General features: G+C 43.8%; 1 protein-coding gene and 1 long non-coding RNA gene across 5 annotated transcripts in view; one reads left to right on the forward strand and one right to left on the reverse strand.

Annotated features, from left to right (window-relative positions):
- The window catches only part of Mtus1 (microtubule associated scaffold protein 1), a 152,339-nt gene that overhangs the window by 123,227 nt on the left and 17,473 nt on the right, over positions 1-11,639 (reverse strand). The window contains exon 1 of one of the 4 annotated variants that reach the window (XM_031339590.1): positions 3,507-3,607. The exons of the other annotated variants lie outside the window; for them this stretch is intronic. The gene's annotated coding sequence lies outside the window, so the exon portion shown is untranslated. Of the gene's footprint in view, positions 1-3,506; positions 3,608-11,639 lie in introns of those variants that run through there. 4 annotated transcript variants of the gene reach the window in all.
- LOC116069191 overlaps positions 1-11,639 on the forward strand; it is a 17,885-nt gene that overhangs the window by 5,645 nt on the left and 601 nt on the right. Inside the window, exons 2-3 of the long non-coding RNA XR_004109896.1 lie at positions 11,071-11,281; positions 11,369-11,507. This is a non-coding gene — a long non-coding RNA (uncharacterized LOC116069191). The remainder of the gene's footprint in view (positions 1-11,070; positions 11,282-11,368; positions 11,508-11,639) is intronic.

The following is an 11,639-nucleotide window of genomic DNA, read 5'->3' on the forward strand; positions in this document are numbered from 1 at the left end:
CTATATAAACCTGACTCCATATTTGAAAAATATACTCAGACCTTACACCACTCATGTCTAGTCTGTTTGTCAGAGCCGAATCCCGTGCGCACCTGGCCAGGACCCCTCGTCCCACGTAACAGGGGACCTCGTAAGAAATCCCAGTACGTGGCACACATCTACTTTGAGTCATAAAACAAATTATTGTAGAAAGAGTAAAATTATCATAGTGGCCAGACCAAGTTTGTTAATAGATTTCCTTAGGGAAAGTGGGGGAGTCTGTTGTTTTCCTTTTATTTTAGACATGGCTATAGCACAACATCCTGACATGAGATGAAGAGATATTGAGCAAGTGTGTGTGTGTGTGTGTGTGTGTGTGTGTGTGTGTAGGAGTAGACCACAGATATAGAACAGCCTGCTGATACATAGGTGACTCCCAGTAGGACTTGAGAAATCAAATCAAGGTGGCAATTAGAAACACATGCCATATTGACTCACATGGTTTAGAAACAGGATCTAGATCTGGAGTAAAAATACGAGGCAGAAGCTCGTGCTGTGCCCTAAGAGAATGCAATACCAGTCCTGACACTATTTCCAGACAAAAGACACTTAACTCCTTCATTGTTGAAAATTCCCATTCACAGCCCACTTGACCCAAGAACATCTTACCCACAGTTAAGTAAATTGGGTAAGCATGTGTAGTTCGAGGTCTAAGAGTTGTCCATGAGCATGTTTGTATTCATTCACAGAGGTCCAGAACATGATTTTCACACAAGCAAGCTATACAGTCAGGTTTCCTGACTATTCATTAAACATCACTCAGAGAAAATTTCAGAAAAATAGACAAGTATCTCGACACAATAAAACAGACATGGACTCTTAAGACCTACTAGTAGCTGGGCATGATTGCAGACAGACGTCCATGATTCTGGGGGCTCAGAGTTCTACTAGCTTGCTTTCTCCTGCTGTGGTAAACACCTTAACCAAAAGCAAGCTGGGGGAGAAGGGTCATTTAGCATACACGCCCATCATGGAGGCAAGCTAGGGTAGAACCTGAAGGGGAAACAGACGCCAGACCTAAAGCAGAGGCCTCAGAATGCTTCCTTAGCTCCACTTATCAGAGAGCTCAGGACCTCCTGCCTGTGGGTGCCACCACCCACGCTTTGTTGGACCTTCCACAACAATCATTAACCAAGATAGGCTTGCTTACTCCCAAGGCTTGCCTGAGGTTTAGTCTGATGGGGGCATTTTCTCAGTATAGGTTCCTTCTTCTCAGAAGACCCAAGCTTGTGTCAAGTTGACAAAAAGCTATATGAGCAGCCACCTATGAGATAAATAAAAGATTTTCTCCAACTCCATCTGACAGGACTAACACCCAAATATAAAGAACTCAGGAAACTAGACATCAACAAACCAAATAATCCAATTTAAAACAGAGTTCAGATCTAAACAGAATTCTCCACAGAGGAATCTCAAATGGCTGAGAAATACTTAAATGTTCAACATCCTTAGCCATTAGGGAAATGCTAGTCAAAACTACTTGAGATGTTATATACCTGTCAGAATAGCTAAGATCAATGACACAAGTGACAGATCATGCTAGTGAGGATGTGGACCAAGAACAGTCCTTTATTGCTGGTGGAAGTATAAACTTGTACAGCCACTATGGAAATCAATATGGCAGTTTCTCAGAAAGTTGGCAACTGCTCTACCTCAAAAGAGAGCTATACAATTCCTAGGCATATATCCCAAAGAGGCTCCACCATACCACAAGGGCACTTGCTCAACTATCTTCAAAGCAGCTTTATTCATAATAGCCAGAAACAACCTCGATATCCCTCAACTTAAGAATGGCTAAAGAAAATGTGGTTCATTTACAAAATGGAATAGTATACAGCCCTTCAAAAAAAAATGACAACATGAAATTTGTAGGCAAATGGAAAAAATACTGAGTGAGGTAACCTAGACCCAGAAAGACAAGCATGGTATGTACTCACTGATAAGTGCATATTAGCTGTCAAGTTACATCCACAGTTGCAGAGAAGCTAAGGAAAAAGGAGAGATCAAAGGGGAACCAAAGATTTGAGAAAGGGAAATAGGGCAGACTGGGGCAGGTGGTGATGAGGAGAGGGTTTCGAAGATGTAGGAAGAGAGGAGTTGGAGAGATGAATGGAATTTGGGGACGCACATTTGGGGGATAAGATAGAAACCTAGTGCAGCGTAAACTTCCTAGAATCTCTAAGGGTGACGATGCTAGTAGAGATCCCTAGCACTGGGGGATATGAAGCCTGAAGCAGACATCTGTATACAAAAGGCTACATGCTATGCTATACAATCCATTTATGAGCTGTGGGAAAGGAAACCTAAAAGAACAGAGTGTTTGTTTGGGAGTGGGGGAAGAGCTGAATGAAGAAACACAAACTTCCTAGTATGATAGAAATATCTTTGTGTGTCCATCTGTCTATATGCATGTGTACATGTATATGTACATGTGCATTTGTGTGTGCACACATGTGCATTTGGTGATTACAAATATATACATATACAAATTATATATGTATATATACACACACACATTTATATCAAAATTCAGTGAATTTTCCAAGCATGGTGGTACAGGTCTATATTCTCAGCACTCGCTCGCAAAGCTGAGGTATAATCCCCTGTTGAGCTAGCCTAGGCTGTATAGCAAGTCTGTGATTTTTGTCTATGCTTGGTCCAGGGCGTGGCACTATTAGGCCTTGTTGGAGTGTGACCCTGTTGTCTACCAGACATAGAACTTGCAGATCCTCCTACACCATGCTCCCACCTTAATGGTAATGAATCTCTGAACCTGTAAGCCAGCCCCAATCAAATGTTGTCCTTATAAGAGTTGCCTAGGTCATGGTGTCTGTTCACAGCAGTAAAACCCTAACTAAGACAAAGACCACATGAAAGGTGAGAACAAAAGAAAGAGGGGAGGAAAGAAGGAATGAAAGGAGAAAAAAAGAAAAGAGAAATTAAGTACAAGGATAATAATGTATGCCAAAGGGGTGCAAGTTTTGCTACATGTCAATACGTATCAATAAATAAGACTTAAGATGACACTGAGCTTAGTTATAACCCAAACCAAGGCTTCTTGGGTACCTCTAAGACATTTTCTTTCTAATACTGCAAGATATTTGCTTATGAAATATATTAAGCACCAATCTTTGGGCAAACATTCCATCAGAAATCAGTATAAGGGAAGAAGATGGACAAAAATAATCCCCACTGCATAGATTATGTTTATAGCAGGAAAGCATGTGCCTTGACTATGACATGGATGTGAAAGACAAGGAAGGCCACTCTGCAAGCCACATACTTAAACCTTAGAACTGATAGCAAGTCAAGGTTTCCAAATGTGTCAATAGTCACTACCTATACAATGCTTATCTGAAGCTATAGTTAAATACTCTGGAATAGTACTATTAGCCAGCGTTCTCTAGAAAAATGGAACTAATAGAACACACACACACACACACACAGGACTTATTAGATTGACTTACAGGTTATGATCCAACTATTCCAGCAATGGTTGTCTCTGGGTGGAAAGTCAAGAATCCAGTAAGTGCTCAGTCCCCAAGGTTGGGTGTCTCAGCTGGTCTTCAGTGTGCTCTGGAATCCTGAAGAAGTTGGCTCTAATACCAGTGAAGAAACAAACTTGCTAGCCATCACGAGGACAAGCAAAAAGCAAATCCTCTTCCTTCCCTGTCCTTTATGTAGGCTGCCACAAGAAGGTGGGGCCTACACTAAAGGTGGGGGGCTTCCTACCTCAAGAGAGATGGACTAAAGTTGAGGCTTCAGGCCTCAAATGATTGAGTAACTAAAAATCCCATGAGTGCGCCCAGAAAGTTGGGTTTTGAAGTTAGTTCCAGATATTCCAAGTTGGCAAATCAAGAATAGCCATAGCCTGGGGCAGGAGCCAGTCTAAGGAGGAGTCCTTGTGGATGGAGATCCTTAGCTATATTATAACCAGAACCTAAGAATTCAAAGAAGTTTTAGATCTTAGGTATTACACAATTTGCAGTGTCTGCACGTGCTGCTAATATTCAAAATGATTACCAAAGATATTTATTTCCCTAAGATGAGATTGCCTAAACATAACTAACTCCCATGTTCAGCAGCTTTTCAAAGATTTACTTTACTTCTTACTTTGGCTGAATTGGCCATGATTTCTTTTCTATGCTTGTCCAAGGTTCTAAAGGAACATAACTCAAGATACCCCTCAGAGGGCTAACCTCAGCTGGCTAAGCAAACCCTTTGCGCTATGGAGGCCAGGCTCAAGACCCCCCCCTCACCTGGCCTCAGGTTTGCTGCTGTCTCTCTCCAAAATGCAGACATTTGTCTTGGGCAAATAACTGCCTGAGACTCTTCTGAAACCTACCTGCAGGTGTTGGCAATATGGCAAGCTTCATCCCTTCTTCATCACCCTCTCTCTCCCTCCCTCTCTCCCCTCCCATCTTATTTTAAATATGCCTGTTCCATCAGGAATCCCACACACTTATCTGGAGTCCGGATCCTCTCTTAGAACCCTTGAATACTTCGATTTAACACGAAAGTTTGCATTTAACAGTCATCTCAAACTAAACAAGTCCTCTGCCTCTGGGCGGCAGCCAAGTGTCTTCTCAGGTGCTCCGAGGTAGATCAGGTGACCCAAGTAGGCAGGGCCCAAAGCACAGGAGGCAGCATTAAATCACCTCTTCTCCTTTCACCCCAAAGCAATCAAAATACATCCCTCCAAAAAACTTGTAAAAATATATACTCTAGCTGTAACTATTTCTTACCTTCTCTAATACAATATCCTCTGGCACAAACTGCCACCGTCTGTCTCCTAGACAGAGTTGTCAAGCTCTTATCTCTGTGTCTTACAAAATATACCCTCCACCACACAACTCAACCGATCTTTTTGATTGCAATGCCTTTAAGCCTACTCATGGCCTCCCATCACACTCACAATAAAAAGGAACCAGCTGATTAAAACAACATGGTTTGGATGAGTGCCCCACACCCCACCCCACCCCACTGGCCCACGTATCAAAAGCTTAGTCCCCAGAGAACACTATTGGGAGGTGCTGCTGTGGCCCTTCAAAAGTTGGGACCTAGGGGAAGACATTCTGTTATGGGAGCGTGTCCCTAAAGGGATTATGAGATCCCATCTCATTTCTTTCTCTGTATTTTCCAGCTTGTGCTCTATTTGCCCCTCCCCCAGTTACTGCCACTACCTGGGGATGTACCCCCGCCAGAGGTCGCCTGCTTGGGGGCTGGAACCTTGAAAACCATGAGCCATAGATTTCAAACCACAGATTTACTGCCTGAAGCATTTCAATACAATGATGAAAAGCTGACTAATACAAACCGTAACTAACCTCTATCACAGGTGACAAATACTGCCAAAGGCTAGGCACTACTGTACCATCCCCAAGTGAGCTTCTAAGGCCCACATGGGGAGTCTGACATCCATGGCAGAATTGCCCATCAACAATCATCCACTCCTAAACCCTCCCCTCTCTCACCTCATCAGACTTCCAGTGACTGACGTCTGGGAGAGAGACCTGTTTAATTTGTCTTGAAACCTGCATGCGTTCAGAAGCAAACGTGTCCCACCCAGCACCAAAGACTTCTGAGAAAGAATGTTTAATAATCTCAGAATCTTCCATCGCCAGCGCCGGGGTGGACCTTTGTCTTAAACTTCCTATTGTCTGCAGGGCCCAAACAATGATTCACTGTGCTCCCAGGCAATGCAAGAAAAGAGACAAGTTACTGTTTCAAGTCCTCACACTTATTCTGGGATTAGCTTGAAATACAAAAGAATTTCTTCTAAATAAAAATCATCAAGAACGAAGCCTACTACCATAAAATTGCCTAAATATTTACTATCTCTAAGTTCTTTTCAAAGTAGACCATTAAAACTTTCACCTCTCCTCCATGAACTAGGAAGGGAACAATGAGGCTCCGCCCCCTGCACACCAGTCTGTGCTTGCTTCCTTTCCCAGTGCGACTGCTCTGTGGCAGCAGGTGGATCTGTGCCAGGTAAACAAGGGTTATTTTTAGGCCAGTGGCTCCTCTGATTCCTGAGCTGCCCCTACACCCCCCCCCCAGATAATCCTGAGGCAGTCTATAGAGAGAAACCCCCAGCTAGCACAAGCATCTCTTACAGGCTCCAGGGGAGAACACTCGGAGGTCAGCCAGCTTGGAAGACAGCCACAGCTAACCTCCCTTTGCCCTCAGCCAGCCAGACCCGAGGCTGGGCCTCCATCTCAAATGTGCAGACAGTGCCTAGAATTTCATCAAACACAGCTCAAAGAGTCATTGCTCTTGGCTAGAGACTCCATACCTATATGCCAGAAAGTTTAGACCTCATCAATGTGGTGGTGGTGTTTTTGAGATGGCATGTCTATTATCAATGTTGACATTATAGCCTTGGGTTAGAAAGGGATATTGAAAAAGACAAAGTTCAAAGAAAATTCTTCAAAAAAAAAAGAACATACCAAGATGATGTGGTAAGTTATCCAACCACTACATTATTTAAAACCACATACTTTTATCATTTGTAATTAGAAAAGTTGCCTTCTAGAAAACTAAGCCTGCTGCCATAGCTCTACAGACAACAACCATAACAAGATTCAGGAGAACTAGCGGAAAGAGCATCAGACCCCGACCACACACTCGAAACTTCCAGCACGTGGATGCTGAAGCAAAGCTGAATCCAGGTTGGGCTGGATCACACCAACCCCAAAACAACACTCCATAAAGGAAACCCACTACCCTCAAACGACAACTAAGTATCTTTGACTTTTGTATGGACAGATGTTCAGCCTACATGCATGTATATGTACCATGTATGTGCCTAGTGGCCTTGAAGGCCAAAAAAGGTATCAGATGCCCTGGATTAGAGTTACACACAGATGTGAACCTCCGTGGGGGAGTTGGGAATTGATCCCAGTTCTTAAGAAGAAATGGTGCTCTTAACCGCCCAGCCATACCCCTCCAACCTGAGTACTAAGTATTGTAACTATAATTTCTTAGGCAAGATATCCAAATATATGGAAAAGGTATATCTCATCATGTGTCTTTCCTCTAGGCACAGCCCGACATAAAGATGGTCTCCTTTTTATTCCTCATCTGGGTTTTATGAAGGAAGAACCGAGTTAACATTCCGAACCCACAGGTCTATAGCATCAAAATCCATGCTCAGTGCTGTCGTCACTGGCCCTGGGACTTAGCATTAGCTTCTGGGAGGGAGTCTGGCACTGATGTCAGCACACTCTACTCTCCCTTTCTGCTGGGCTCCATTGCCTCTGAGGCTGGGGTTCTCTTCAGACTGCTAACTCGGTGAGTATTCTAGAAGAACAAAGGAACCATGGCCCTCAGGAAGCTTCCTTCTCGCTGCCTCAGTAGTGGCTGCTTTTTTGTGAAATGGGGGTAGGAAGAGGGAAATAACTGCTATCTTAGAAGTAGGCCTTGGAGGGACATGGAGGAATAGATGATAGAATATTTTATGAAGCAAAAGCATTTAATGTGTATGCTGTGGGGATATGAGAACAATTTGGAAACTTAGAATGGATTTGACACGAATTTCTGAGGGTTTAACTCAAAGCCTTTAGCACCATGGAATGGGCTGGGTTCAGCTCTTAGTTATGTGACGGTCTTTAATGCTACTTGACAAGTGGAAGTCAATCGAAACATAAAACTCGACAACTACTCTTGGCAAAAAAAATCCTCAACAGAAACAACTGAGCAGGATGCCGAAAGTCAATCTTGGTTGTAGCCATTAAATTCTGAAACCACCAAGGCCAGGGCCATGTCACCCCGAGTCTCACACATCTGTGAGACCTAGGAACATGAGAGGTCAGCTCAGAATTCAAAGACAGATGAGGCAGGCAGTAAGGATCCTCACTAAAGGGCAAGAGAAAAATGAGCTGCACAAACTAAGCCACCAGTGATCTAATATTCTAATCCCCACTTACCTACCCACCATCATCTCCCTTTTGTGCTTCTCTGTGTATCACTGGCAATCCTGGAACTCACTATGTAGACCAGGCTAGCTTCAAACTCAGATTCCCCCTGCCTCTGCCTTCTGAGTGCTGGGATTAAAGGTGTGGAACACCACCACCTGGCTCACCCCTCCCCTTTTAAATAAACAACCCACACACATCTTTCTCCCTAACCCTAACCCTAACGACTCTGATCCTGTAAAAAGATTTTACATCAGAAGTAAACTAACATTTCTCCTTTAGGATACTAATTCCTAGCTTAGCTGTCAGAGGAGAGCTGGCCAGGAGAACCATGTGGATTTGTTGAGAGTAAAACCCTTCTCCACTTGTTTGCTTCTTGTATGCAGCCCAGTCTGGTCTGGATCCTCCTGGCCCAGCCTGAGTGCCGGGATTATACGTATGTACCAACACACCCAGCCTCATTCCCCACCACCATATAAATATTATATATTCGCAATCCAAACCTAGTCAATTTCTCTAGAACTATTCTCTTAATAAGAGGGATTTCCAAGCGAGAAATCAACCTTATGTCACTGTGTCACACTCTCTAGTGAGCCTCCAGTCAGGAGCCTGCACAATAGCACTCAGGACAGCCTTGGAGAGACTAATGGTTTCTGGATTCGCGCAGTTCCCTTACACACCAATTCAGTTCCTTTGCACACCAATTCTGCCCATTTCCTCATCCCTGTAACAGAGGGGCTTTTCCATATAGTCAAAAAAAATTTTTTTTTCTTGATTTTTTTATGTGCTGCTTGGCCAGGACTGGAGACATAGTGGTGAGTGAGACACCTTCAAGGAGCAAAAAAATCATTTCAGTAAGGAAAGCAAGGGAGTACAAGGAAAAAAAAAATTACAGAAACTGGAAGCGTGAATGTGACCAGAGCCCAGGGTGCCTCAGAGGCTGTCCTGGCCGTGCATGAGGAGAGGGCAGTGGCAGAGTAGCTAGCTCCCTAAGGATGAGGAAGCACAGTGAGTCCTTCACGGCCTTTCTCATCTCCTGTACTCATGAACTGGTCCCCCCTGGTCCCAGGAGGGGCGACACAGGACTATCAGCTTTTAAACCATCATGGAGAGCATGTTAAACCAAACTCAACCACTGCCACATGATGAAGGACATTTTGGCACCAAATGAATTACCCAACTGCAGATACAGAGAGTATTCACATAGCTTGGGTTCTATAAACACTGACTTAAGAAAACCTTAGCATGTGGTGTGAATGCACATCAGTCATCCTGGTAAACACTTTGCTGCCAAACACCCTTGGCTCATAGGCCTGCATCTGGAACCTCTGAGCTCAAGTGAAAAAGTAATAGAGAGCTATGGAGAAGTCTCCCACCCTCTAGAAACACACAGAGTGGACCATACAGAGACCCGCCTTTGGGAATTTAGAGGGGGCATGTGCAAGATAACCCCATGAAGGTCCAGAACTCAGTAACACCAATTCTGGGATCCCTTAGGAAGTCACCACCTCATATGCATTGTTTTATATCAGGATAAATTTTTTTTCATAAGCAAAAACAATTTCAAAAAAAAAAAATCTTTCCTACTTCAGATCACAAGGGTTGTGGACTGGGGCTAAAGTAGGATGTGAAGCTTTTGAATGTCAGAAGCACCGAGAAGATGTTGTGTAAACACAGTGACCAGCACACCACTGTGACACAGTGCCAGTCCACTTATCAGCCCAAAGGCAGTAGTAGCACAGGGGGGAAGGGACAGGGACGTCAGCAGCTACCTCTTCCACAGAGCTAATGACATCCTCTTGCAGCCTTCCGAGTCAGGAAAGTGTTCTCACACTGATGGTCCCGTAGACAAACCACGTGTGACAGTCGCTGCCCTCATTCCTCCCCCCATTTAAGGAATGTTAACCCAGAAGTACAGAGATAATACATGGAAGCCTCAGGCAGTAAATTCAGTTCAAATGTGTGAAACTTCTCAAAGGGGTCTTCTTACTGTCTAGGATGGCCTTCAACTACTCCTGGGCCTCCTGAGTAGCTGAGACTATGGGAATTAACCACTATGCCCACCTTAAAAGTAATTATCTCTTTCCACATCCCCCTTACCTTAACCTCATCTACCATTTGGTGAGTCTATGTACATGGCCACAGACCCCAAAGCCACCTGGACATGGTGGGCAGCTGTGGTTACTCATGAGGCCATCAAACTGACTATGCGCCTGCATTATATTCAGAAGCCAAAAGGCTCTTGGCCTCAGTTTCTCTACCTATGAAACAGAGTCAAGCCACCTCAGCACTGTTTTGGGGCTAAAAGAAGTGTTTGGAAACTTCCTGACCACTGTTAGCTACCACTGTAATTTTAACAACCTTGCACAACAAACTTACTAAGCTCACATTTCTGAGGGCCGAAGGCTGATGACTTTCCAGAGTAAAGGAGGTGTTGTAAGTCCTGGTTGCTGCATTGGTTACTCAAATATGTATTCAACAAAACAAAGAGATAGGGTCTTGCTATGTAGTCCAGGCTGGATCTGAAATCAAACCAGACCTTTCTGCCTCAGCCTCTAGAAAGAGGAGATTTTAGCTGCACACCGACACACTCACCACACCCATTTTATCTCCTAGGATTTATTCTATCTTAATTGGTTTTCTGTTATTTTAAAGATTTATTTATTTTATGTATATGAGTACACACTGTAGCTGTACAGATAGTTGTGAGCCTTCATCTGGTTATTGAGAATTGACTTTTTTTTAGGACCTCTGCTCACTCTGGTCAACCCTGCTGGCTCCTGTCGGCCCTGCTCACTCTGGCCCAAAGATTTATTAATTATTATATATAAGTATACTGTAGCTGTCTTCAGATGCGCCAGAAGAGGGCATCAGTCTCATTATGGATGGTTGTGAGCCTCCATGTAGTTGCTGAGATTTGAACTCAGGACCTTCAGAAGAGCAGTAGGTGCTCTTACCCGCTGAGCCATCTCACCAGCCCATTCATTTGTTTTCAAAGCACATTCAAACCAATAAGCATTAGTGTTATTTTCTGGACCGTGCCTACTGCTTCATGTGGGGACCAACAATCTCCTTTTTTTCTCTTAGCTCTCATTCTCCGTAATCTATTTTCCAGCTAATCCTCCCTACCCACGTGACACACTTGAAGATCTGCCACCGTTCTACTTATTGGATTCTAAGCTTTACTGATCCAGCCTGGATATTTCCACCTTGACCCTTCCCTGTAGCCAGAGCCAAAGCAAACCAGACACACCAGCCAACAGACTTCTGGGAATCCAGGCACCAGCCTATTGAGCAACTACGTGTAAAACACTCTGAATACTCTGGTAGGAATCCACCGACAAGTTTGAGTTTTTATTCCTTGGGCTATGGTACCACGTTATAAACAATCCTCACCAATTTCATCAAAACAGGCCTTTTAAAATGAAAATCAGAAAACACCTGCTGTGGCCAAAACACAAGTTCCAAAACCATACTGGGCCAATACACACACGACTGTACTTACCAAAGTAAATAAGGAAAACCAAGCCGTGCGTACTCAGTGCTTATCAGGTATGGTCAAAGGCTACACAGTTGGGCTCGGAATTGACTACTATAAAAACTGCTTGCTTTTTGTCAGTGATATGCACTTCATTAAAGAAATTACCTAAAGGCTCATTAAGGTCAATGAGAGGAGAGTGGCGG

The sequence above is a fragment of the Mastomys coucha genome, unplaced genomic scaffold (assembly GCF_008632895.1).
Source record: "Mastomys coucha isolate ucsf_1 unplaced genomic scaffold, UCSF_Mcou_1 pScaffold22, whole genome shotgun sequence".
Lineage (NCBI taxonomy): Eukaryota > Metazoa > Chordata > Mammalia > Rodentia > Muridae > Mastomys > Mastomys coucha.